This window comes from Salvelinus alpinus, chromosome 13 (assembly GCF_045679555.1).
Source record: "Salvelinus alpinus chromosome 13, SLU_Salpinus.1, whole genome shotgun sequence".
Lineage (NCBI taxonomy): Eukaryota > Metazoa > Chordata > Actinopteri > Salmoniformes > Salmonidae > Salvelinus > Salvelinus alpinus.
Window position 1 is genome coordinate 3,555,827 of NC_092098.1, and position 11,995 is coordinate 3,567,821.

Consider the following 11,995-nt stretch of genomic DNA (forward strand, 5'->3'; position numbering starts at 1 on the left):
CCCTTCTATATTGCACTCTTGTTTGTGTACTGTAAAATCACACGGTGTAATGTAAATTTTTCATAGTTTCAAATTTGCAATAGCTCCTTGGTCATGTCAATTACACACCTAAGAAGCATGCAGTGGATATACACCCATATTGCATTACCTCTAGTTCTGTATTTTCTATATTGTTGTACATTAATATTAGTTTGACAATTAGGGGGTTCAGTCCAGTGTTGTGTTTACCCTTTTCTTTAATATTTATCTACAATAATTGGTAGTTCTAAGTACTTATTTTCCGTTTTTATTTTATTTTTCCAGTCTTTAACAGCAGTACACAATAGGAGAGAGACAGATAGCATCTCCTTTCATCGTTAATATCAACCATAAAGGAAAAGGGCAAAGTACGAGAGTCATGCTATTAATTGTCCAAAGAAGGGCTGGAGAGTGAGCTAGTGAGGTAGGCTGCAGTGGGTTTGCTGGTCAAAACATATACTGAACATGTAACCACAGTAATGGTGGCCAGTAAATCCATGAATAAAAATGTAATATTGACAAATTAAACAGAAATTGTAGACCTTTAATCTTTTCCAACGTCAGACACTTAACCTCAAATAAGTATGAAGCATTTCACAGTGTTAACTTTCTCTTTATTCCTGGTGTTTGAACATTTCAGAGCCTCTTCAGTGTGGATCTGGTATAGCATACATTTTCAACAACAAAGACAGCACCTCCAGTTTGTGTTCTCTACTCTGTTGAACTCTTGTCTTCATTCCTAGTTACAGCACATGGAACCACCGTTGGCATGCAAAACATTCAATCAAAACAAAACAAAGCGTAACACGTTATAAATACAATCAAATATCAATGCAGTATGACGAATTAGCCATCCATTGTTATATCATAAATTGTCTTACATGCCGTCACTGTTGTCAAAAGATTATAAACATATTAAATAAAGTTACTAACCCAGTCAGTCTTTGGGCCACATCCAGGTTCTTTATCAGTGGCACACATGAAGCAGTTGTTGGCTTTGTTGAACTCTGAAATCATAGGCATGAACTGAACATTTGGCTGTCCCACACAACTACATAAAAATAAAGAATTTACATTTACTTTGAATTAAACGTAATTACATACCAGACATTTTTAGTATATCCTCAGCCATTTATTTTCACAGTTGCTCCATGTATTTTTGAAGGTTCTATATCAATTTTTTTGAGGGGATGTTGGGGAAGTTCTGTGCAACTTCCTTGGCCATCTACACCAAAAAATAAAATTGTTTTTTACCTAATTGTCACATAACAGCTAACCATTCATTATTGAAAATATAACTATCAAACCTGCATTACAAAGACCCCACAGCTGAAGGTGTCCTGCTGCATGTGGTGAGTTATTTCCCCTCCTTTACACTTTATGTCCGCCCAGTCGTCTTTTCCATGGCAGGATCTTCTCATTTTGAAGTATTCTCTTTTTTATGTAAAAATAAATGGAATTATGATTAGTTATAGGCAAATGAATACACAAGCCAAATGTGTATACTGTTTTCTTTATCACTATAATCTAGTAGTAATTTATTAGCAGAGGTAATTTCCTTTATGCCCCAGTCTACACAGCCTAAATTATAGGCACTGAACCATTTACAGGACAATAATAAAAGTAGCATATAGGATCCAACCCTATCAGAGTGTAGACTTTAAGAAAAAAATATTAAGGGACAGTTTCATCAGTACGTGCTTAAAGAAAGTCCTATCACAAAGATCACAGGTGACAGTGCCCTACAAATCTATGACAATAGAGAATGAATTGTAAGCACCAAAGTGTGGTTGTCAAAATAATATCTGAAAATGTCAGTTGTTGAACATAATACTTCTATTTGCAATAGCAATTTATGATATATGCAGTTGAGGAATATTCCATGTACCAACACTACATGTAGGACGGACATAAGACATTCCCACATACAGTATTTTATTTATTTTTTATTTCACCTTTATTCAACCAGGTAAGCCAGTTGAGAACAAGTTCTCATTTACAACTGCGACCTGGCCAAGATAAAGCCAAGCAGTGTGACACAAACAACAACACAGTCACACATGAAATAAACAAACGTACAGTCAATAACACAATACAAAAGTCTATGTACAGTGTGTGTAAATGAAGTAAGATTAGAGAGGTAAGGCAATAAATAGGCCGTAGTGTCGAAATAATTACAATTTTGCAAATACACACTGGAGTGAGATGCGCAGAAGATGAATGTGCAAGTAGAGATATTGTGGTGCAAAGGAGCTATTTAAAAAAATTAAATAAAAAAATAACAATATGGGGATGAGGTAGTTGAATGGGCTATTTACAGATGGGCTACGTACAGGTGCAATGATTTTTATTTATTTCCCCTTTATTTAACCAGGTAGGCAAGTTGAGAACACGTTCTCATTTACAATTGCGACCTGGCCAAGATAAAGCAAAGCAGTTCGACACATACAACAACACATAGTTACACATGGAGTAAAACAAACATACAGTCAATAATACAGTGAAAAATAAGTCTATATACAATGTGAGCAAGTGAGGTGAGATAAGGGAGGTGAAGGCAAACAAAATATATATATAAATAAATAAAAATATGATAATGATCTGTAAGCTGCTCTGATAGCTGATGCTTAAAGATAGTGAGATATGAGTCTCCAGCTTCAGTGATTTTTGCAATTCGTTCCAGTCATTGGCAGCAGAGAACTGGAAGGAAAGGCGGCCAAAGGAGGAATTGGCTTTGGTGGTGACCAGTGAAATATACCTGCTGGAGCGTGTGCAATGGGTGGGTGCTGCTATGGTGACCAGTGAGCTGAGATAAGGTAGGGCTTTACCTAGCAAGGACTTATAGATGACCTGGATCCAGTGGGTTTGGCGACGAATATGAATCGAGGGCCAGCCAACGAGAGCAAACAGGTCGCAGTGGTGGGTAGTATATGGGGCTTTGGTGATGAAACGGATGGCACTGTGATAGACTACATCCAATTTGCTGAGCAGAGAGTTGGAGGCTATTTTATAAATGACATCGCCAAAGTCAAGGATCGGTAGGATAGTCAGTTTTACGAGGGTATGTTTGGCAGCATGAGTGAAGGATGCTTTGTTGCGAAATAGGAAGCCGATTCTAGATTTAATTTTGGATTGGAGATGCTTAATGTGAGTCTGGAAGGAGAGTTTACAGTCTAACCAGACACCTAGGTATTTGTAGTTGTCCACATATTCTAAGTCAGAACCGTCCAGAGTAGTGATGCTAGGCGGGTGGGCAGATGGGGGCAGCGATCGGTTGAAGAGCATGCATTTAGTTTTACTTGCATTTAAGAGCAGTTGGAGGTCATGGAAGGAGAGTTGTATGGCATTGAAGCTCGTCTGGAGGTTAGTTAAACACAGTGTCCGAAGAAGGGCCAGAAGTATACAGAATGGTGTAGTCTGCGTAGATGTGGATCATAGAATCACCAGCCGCAAGAGCGACATTGATGTATACAGAGAAAAGAGTCGGCCCGAGAATTGCGGTTATTGACAGAGTCGAAAGCCTTGGCCAGGTCGATGGATATGGCTGCACAGTACTGTCTTTTGTCGATGACGATTATGATATCATTTTGGACCTTGAGTGTGGCTGAGGTGCACCCATGACCAGCTCAGAAACCAGATTGTATAGCGGAGAAGGTACGGTGGGATTAGAAATGGTCGGTGATCTGTTTGTTGACTTGGCTTTCGAAGACCTTAGAAAGGCAGGGTAGGATAGATATAGGTCTGTAACAGTTTGGGTCTAGAATGTCTCCCCCTTTGAAGAGGGGGATGACCGAGGCAGCTTTCCAATCTTTGGGGATCTCAGACGATACGAAAGAGAGGTTGAACAGGCTAGTAATAAGGGTTGCAACAATTGCGGCGGATAATTTTTGAAAGAGAGGGTCCAGATTGTCTAGCCCAGCTGATTTGTAGGGGTCCAGATTTTGCAGCTCTTTCAGAACATCAGCTATCTGGATTTGGGTGAAGGAGAAATGGGGGAGGCTTGGGCGAGTTGCTGTGGGGGGTTCAGAGCTGTTGACCGGAGTAGGGGTATCCAGGTGGAAAGCATGGCCAGCCATAGAAATACACTTATTGAAATTCTCGATAATCATAGATTTATCGGTGGTGACAGTGTTTCCTAGCCTCAGTGCAGTGGGCAGCTTCTCTTATTCTCCATGGACTTTAGTTTCCCAGAACTTTTTGGAGTTTGTGCTAGAGGATGCAAATTTCTGTTTGAAAAAGCTGGCCTTTGCTTTCCTAACTGCCTGTGTATATTGGTTCCTAACTTCCCTGAAAAGTTGCATATCGCAGGGGCTATTCGATGCTAATGCAGTACGCCACAGAATGTTTTTGTGCTGGTCAAGGGCAGTCAGGTCTGGAGTGAACCAAGGGCTATATCTGTTCCTGGTTCTACATTTTTTGATTGGGGCATGCTTATTTAAGATGTTGAGGAAAGCACTTTTAAAGAATAACCAGGCATCCTCTACTGACGGAATGAGGTCAATATCTTTCCAGGATACCCGGGCCAGGTCGATTAGAAAGGCCTGCTCGCTGAAGTGTTTTAGGGAGCGTTTGACTGTGATGAGGGGTGGTCGTTTGACCGCGGACCCATTACGGATGCAGGCAATGAGGCAGTGATCGCTGAGATCCTGGTTGAAGACAGCAGAGGTGTATTTAGAGGACAGGTTGGTCAGGATGATATCTATGAGGGTGCCTGAGTTTACGGATTTGGGGTTGTACCTGGTAGGTTCCATGATAATTTGGGTGAGATTGAGGGCATCTATCTTAGATTGTAGGACGGCCGGGGTGTTAAGCATATCCCAGTTTAGTTCACCTAACAGTACAAACTCTGAAGATAAATGGGGGGCAATTAATTCACACATGGTGTCCAGGGCGCAGCTGGGGGCTGAGGGGGGTCTGTAACAACCGGTAACAGTGAGAGACTTATTTCTGGAAAGGTGGATTTTTAAAAGTAGAAGCTCAAACTGTTTGGGCACAGACCTGGATAGCGTGACAGAACTCTGCAGGCTGTCTCTGCAGTAGATTGCAACTCCACCCCCTTTGGCAGTTCTGTCTTGGCGGAAAATGTATACACATACATAGAAGCATTTTTCAGCTATGATTTTACCACTCAGAATCCAGAATGGATATGACAATGGGGCCAGCACAGGATGTTACAACAATCTACTTTTTGATCTTCTTGACTTCTTATCTGGTAAACTGCTACTATGTGTCAAGAAAAGAGCCCCAATTAGGGGTTAGTGTACTCCAGTAAAAAGGGGCTGGTTTAGATTAAAAACTATTGCCCTGTGTCCCCGTTCATAGGGGCATGAGAGACTAGTCAGTGGTAGAATTGAGTTGGCACTTTATTGGCCCAAACACCCATAGACCCACAAGGTTGAGGTTACTCATGGACAGTAATTAGTAATAAAAATGTTTTTGCATTGATGCATTGTGTCTTCTAACTGTCCAAGAATAAGATCCAAAGTGTTAGGAAATATTTGTCACCATAAATACAAAGGAGGATGTCTCTCCTCATACCTCTGGCACTTTAGTTAGATGGCCAGACTGTGCACCACAGAGCCAATCAGGAGAGAATACATACAGGTCAACGGTGCCAATTGAAAGTCAAGGGGTGTGTCTGTGCCTTTTGGATTACTCTCTCTTTACAGAGAACCCCTGTGGTTCAAGTCTGCTCTGCGCATGTCTGAAAGTGACAGAGCCAGCAGCCAAGAGTTTTTCACAGTATGTCATAAAAAAGTATTACACTTATGAATGTATGTAAAATGCTAATATGTTTTAGATCCAGTACAATGGAATAACTAAGACCTGAATTTGAATGCAGCGTGTTCCGATTCCTCCTTCTCTTTCTGTCCAGCATTGTCAACCAAAAACACTTGGCCTGATGGTTCATGCAGATACTGGGGAAGCAATATAGAAATGTATTGATCCCTTAAATGATTTTACTATTAAATGACCCATATCACAACCCTCATACCTCTTCACAAAAATGTACCTAAATCAATTTTGGAAAAAGGATTTTACTCACAAAAGACGTAGGAATTTATTTTCCCAGTTAGAAATAGTAGGCCATGCATCAAATAACTATTTTCATCAGAAAAAGGAACCCTCAAATGCAATATTGCATTTTGTAAGTTGTCTGCATGTGGCTTGTTGTGAATGCACTCAAATATCAAGTCATTATCAGGTTATGTAAACTGCGTTCTAATACTCAAAGTAGAAGGATTTGTCTTAATGTACAGTATATGAAAGTGATGCTATGAAAAGGATTCTTTCACATTATCAAGCTCACTGTGACTGACAAATCACTGCCTATTACTGTGATTAAAAAGAGCATATGAAACACTGTTTTTCATGAGGCCTACCTGTGCGCCTTCCTTTAAGCACCTCTGTTTGAATACCTCTCCTGTCCTTCATCCATTCCACATACAGCCATTTGCTGATCTTTTCAGTGTCCATGTGAAAGATAGGTATTGCGAGGATGGAACATTTGACTTAAAAATAAAATAATTTAACACCCAAGTAAAATGAAGTCTTGCAAAGCTTACAGATTTATGTCTAATAGCATGAGATAAAAGTAGGCAAACATCAGAGTGTGCGATATGAAGGTATAGTCATGACCAAGGAGCTATTGAAATTCTACATTTAGAAAAAATCATGTAAAACCATGTGAGATGAAAATTGACAAACTAAAGGGTGTGCAACTTAGAAGGGTAGTCAGTAGACATTCTGAACCTTGTTTGAGGTCAGTAGGTCACATGACCAAGGAGCTATTGGAACTTGAATGTAAAAAGTTTGTAGTTTGTTTACGCTCCCTAACTAATTCAACTTGGAATACAAAATGCTGCTCACATTTCCGCATGTTTATTAGCTTTTGAAAGCGAATTAATGTCCAAATCGTGAAAATAATACCTGTGCAATATTGTGCGCAATTTTTCCAACATCATGACACTTATTTGGAGTCTGTGGCTCAAGTGGTTTGAAAGCTATTGAGGTTTGAAAGCGCGAATATCCAACTTAAAACTGTCTTTACCTCAGTCTTCAGATTAGCCTTAACGTCGGTAGCCCTGCCCCCTGGTAAACAGTGTATGATCGCTGGATGATTCGTTTTAAGTCTAATACTATGGGTAATGGAGTCGCCAATGACTAGGGTTTTACATTTTTCTGAGCGGAGTAGAGACTAGAGGTCGACCGATTATGATTTTTCAATGCCGATACCGATTATTGGAGGACAAAAAAGCCGATACCGATTAATCGGCCGATTTTTTAAATGTATTTGTAATAATGACAATTACAACAATACTGAATGAACACTTATTTTAACTTAATATAATACAACAATAAAATCAATTTCGCCTCAAATAAATAATGAAACATGTTCAATTTGGTTTAAATAATGCAAAAACAAAGTGTTGGAGAAGAAAGTAAAAGTGCAATATGTGCCATGTAAGAAAGCTAACGTTTAAGTTCCTTGCTCAGAACATGAGAACATATGAAAGCTGGTAAGAAGGTAAGACGTTTTAGGTTGTAGTTATTATAGGAATTATAGGACTATTTCTCTCTATACCATTTGTATTTCATATACCTTTGACTATTGGATGTTCTTATAGGCACTTTAGTATTGCCAGTGTAACAGTATAGCTTCCGTCCCTCTCCTCGCTCCTACCTGGGCTCGAACCAGGAACACATCGACAACAGCCACTCTCGAAGCAGTGTTAACCATGCAGAGCAAGGGGAACAACTACTCCAAGTCTCAGAGCGAATGACGTTTGAAACGTTATTAGCGCGCACCCTGCTAACTAGCTAGCCATTTCACATCGGTTACACCAGCCTAATCTCGGGAGTTGATAGGCTTGAATTCATAAACAGCAGAGCTGCTGGCAAAACGCACGAAAGTGTTGTTTGGATGAATGCTTACGAGCCTGCTGGTGCCCACCATCGCTCAGTCAGACTGCTCTATCAAATCATAGACTTAATTATAACATAATAACACACAGAAATACGAGCCTTAGGTCATTAACATGGTCAAATCCGGAAACCATCATCACGAAACCAAAACATTTATTCTTTCATCTAACGGGTGGCATCCATCAGTCTAAATATTCCTGTTACATTGCACAACCTTCAATGTTATGTCATAATTACGCAAAATTCTGGCAAATTAGTTCGCATTGAGCGAGGCGGCCCAAACTGTTGCATATACCATGACTCTGCGTGCAATGAACGCAAGTGACACAATTTCACCTGCTAATATTGCCTGCTAACCTGGATTTCTTTTAGCTAAATATGCAGGTTTAAAAATATATACTTCTGTGTATTGATTTTAAGAAAGGCATTGATGTTTATGGTTAGGTACACGTTGGAGCAACGACAGTCCTTTTTCGCGGATGCGCACTTCATTGATTATATGCAACGCAGGACACGTTAGATAAACTAGTAATATCATCAACCATGTGTAATATCATCAACCATAACTAGTGATTATGATTGATTGATTGTTTTTTATAAGATAAGTTTAATGGTAGCTAGCAACTTACCTTGGCTTCTTACTGCATTCACGTAACAGGCGGGCTCCTCGTGAGGCAGGTGGTTAGACCGTTGGACTAGTTAACCGTAAGGTTGCAAGATTGAATCACCAAGCTGACAAGGTAAAAATCTGTCGTTCTGCCCTTGAACAATGCAGTTAACCCACCGTTCTTAGGCCGTCATTGAAAATAAGTATGTGTTCTTAACTGACTTGCCTAGTTAAATAAAGGTGTAAACATCTGCTAAATATACGTCCAAAATTACCGATTTCTGATTGTTATGAAAACTTGAAATCGGCCCTAATTAATCACCCATTCCGATTAATCGGTCGACCTCTAGTAGAGACAGGAGAAGGCTCGGCCTCTGACTCGCTGCTTAATGGGGAGAACCGGTTGAAAGTTTCTGTCGGCTGAATGAGCGACACCGGTTGAGCATTCCTACAGCATTTCCCTCCAGAAGCCATGATAAAGTTGTCCAGCTGCGGGGACTGTGCGAGGGGGTTTATACTACTATATGTACTTACTGGTGGTACAGACGCTGTTTCATCCTTTCCTACACTGAAATGACCCTTGCCTAACGATTGCGTCTGAAGCTGGGCCTGTAACACAGCTATCCTCGCCGTAAGGCGATCGTTCTCCTGTGTATTATGAGTACAGCGACTGCAATTAGAAGGCACCATGTTAATGTTACTACTTAGCTTCGGCTGGTGGAGGTCCTGACGAACCACGTCCAGATAAAGCGTCCGGAGTGAAAAAGGGAATGAAAAAAAGTCGAGCGAGGGAAAAACCAAAAATATAAATGGTAATTAAAAAGTAAAAACCGTTTTTGTCAGGTAGCAAAGTAAGGTTAGCAACAAAACGCACAGCAGCACGTAAACATGTCTGCAAGTTGTGACCGGAAATTATCACCAACAAATCAATACAAAAAGCACATGGGGAACACAAGTATATATAACGAATATACAAACGGACATTTGGGCTAGGTGGTACAATATCACATTACACAACGAGTCATCTCTCGTTGAATGACAAGACTTGACTGACGAAGCCCTACTGTTGACCAATCACCGACTTCCGCTACAGACTTCAGTTTGCCTCAATATTTTTGTGTGCGCGAACAACCCTTACCGAAGTCCAAAACTAACAAAAACATCACAAAATGTTGTCCTAATATATGCACCAACTCTTCCGAACTGTTTCGGCTGGGAAGCATGCGGATGCCTTCACGGTTGACATCCATGCTCACTGAAGCCCTGATATAACGCTCTGTCTCTGCTGATTGTTGTTTGACAGCATTCACTTTGAGAATCAACTTCTTGCTGAAGCACTCCTTCCATTGTTGATAGCCGTGGATGTTCTTAGGGATGAAATGTGCCCGCAGATTGAGTAGACACCCGCCCCTGTCTTAAAAATGTATCCCACTTTTTACAACGTTTTTCATTCATTACACGACGCTGACTGAGGCCGTTTTCCGAAGTTAGAGCTGATTTGGAGAAAATATCAAACCCAGCTTTTAGAACATACAATTCATTTCATTTTGTAATTTGGGAATGTTTTTTTGGGGTGCTCTAAGTTACTTTTATATGCGTTTCTGGCATTGAAAAAGTGCTACACTGCCTTTAACCCCATTGAGTCCCACTGTCATGCTGGCCTGATTTAGGGCTTCTAACCCCTTTTAAAACATCATTGTGTGTTTGAGCCAGTGGCGATTTTAGCATGTAAATCTTGGTGGGGCAAAACATCCCAATTTTGTTTTTTAGATGCATGCCAGCAGTGGTGTAAAGTACTTAAGTAAAAATACTTTGAAGTACTACTTAAGTAGTTTGAGTATCTGTACTTTACTTTTTATATTTTTGACAACTTTTACTTTACTACATTCCCAAAGAAAATGTACTTTTTACTTCACATTCTCCCTGACACCCAAAAGTACTCGTTACATTTTCAATGCCTAGCAGCACAGGGAAATTATCCATTTCACACACGTATCAAGATAACATCCCTGGTCATCCCTACTGCCTCTGATCTGGCAGACTCACTAAACAGACATGTTTGATTTGTGCACCTGGCTATCCATAAATAAAAACAAGAGAATTGTGCCATCTGGTTGGCTTAATATAAAGTAATAAGAAACAATTTATACTTTTACTTTTCATACTTAAGTATATTTAAAGCCAAATACTTTGAGTTTTACTCAACTAGTATTTAGTGGGTGACTCACTTTTACTTGTCATTTTCTATTAAAAGGTATCTTTACTTTTACTCAAGTATAACAATTGGGTCCTTTTTCCACCACTGCATGCCAGCAAAGGCACTAGACAACACAATACATGACTTGCACTATAACGGTGACAAACTGTTAGGGCCTACATACAGCTGTCCCAAAAGCAGAGCTTTCTTTTCAACACCATGGAGTGAATCCTTACCACTGCTACACCTGGCTATCAGAGGAGCCTTGTCTGGCAGCCAAACAGTTAATGACGCTGAATTTACTCCCTTTTAAAAAACATATAGCTGATATGGCTGACTTGCTTAAACAAATGTAGTTTCTACTGACAATTAAGACGTACAAACTATGGCATAATGGGACGACAAGTGGATAAGAGGCAAGCCATAATTTCGACTAAGACATTAATGAGCGAGCTAGGACGGACGTAGTCAATATAACTAAACTTATTTTCAGCAAACTTAACATGTGTAAATATTTGTATGAACATAAGATTCAACAACAGACAAACTGAACAAGTTCCACAGACATGCGACTAACATAAATGGAATAATGTGTCCCTGAACAAAGGGGGGGTTAAAATTTAAAAGTAACAGTCAGTATCTGGTGTGGCCACCAGCTACATTAATTACTGCAGTGCATCTCCTCCTCATGGACTGCACCAGATTTGCCAGTTCTTGCTGTGAGATGATACCCCACTCTTCCACCAAGGCACCTGCAAGTTCCCAGACATTTCTGGGGGGAATGGCCCTAGCCCTCACCCTCCGATCCAACAGGTCCCAGACTGGCAATGGCTGGCAATGGCAGAACACTCTTAAAAAGGCTAATTGTTGGATTACAGGCTCTGGCCATTTTGAGCCTGTAATCAAACTCACAAATGCTGATGCTCCAGACACTCAACTACTCTAAAGGCCAGTTTTATTTCTTCTTTAAAATCAGCACAACTGTTTTCAGCTGTGCTAACAATTGCAAAAGGGTTTTCTAGTGCCATTGGAACACAGGAGTAATGGTTGCGGATAATGGGCCTCTGTAGATATTCCATGAAAAATCTGGCGTTTCCAGCTACAAGAAATTTACAACATTAACAATGTCTACACTGTATTTCTGATCAATTTGATGTTATTTTAAATGGAAAAAATGTGTTTTTCTTTCAAAAACAAAGACTTTTCTAAGTGACCACGATCTTTGGAATGGTAGTGTATATATATTT

At 40.0% G+C, this 11,995-nt stretch overlaps 1 long non-coding RNA gene across 1 annotated transcript; it reads right to left on the reverse strand.

The window, feature by feature from the left end:
- Positions 1 to 619: 619 nt before the first annotated feature.
- Positions 620 to 2,628, reverse strand: LOC139536828 (uncharacterized). The gene is made up of 4 exons (XR_011667404.1): positions 1,326 to 2,628; positions 1,123 to 1,243; positions 952 to 1,025; positions 620 to 757 (listed from the first exon to the last, which is right to left on the reverse strand). It is a non-coding gene; the product is annotated as an uncharacterized lncRNA (long non-coding RNA).
- Positions 2,629 to 11,995: the final 9,367 nt, after the last annotated feature.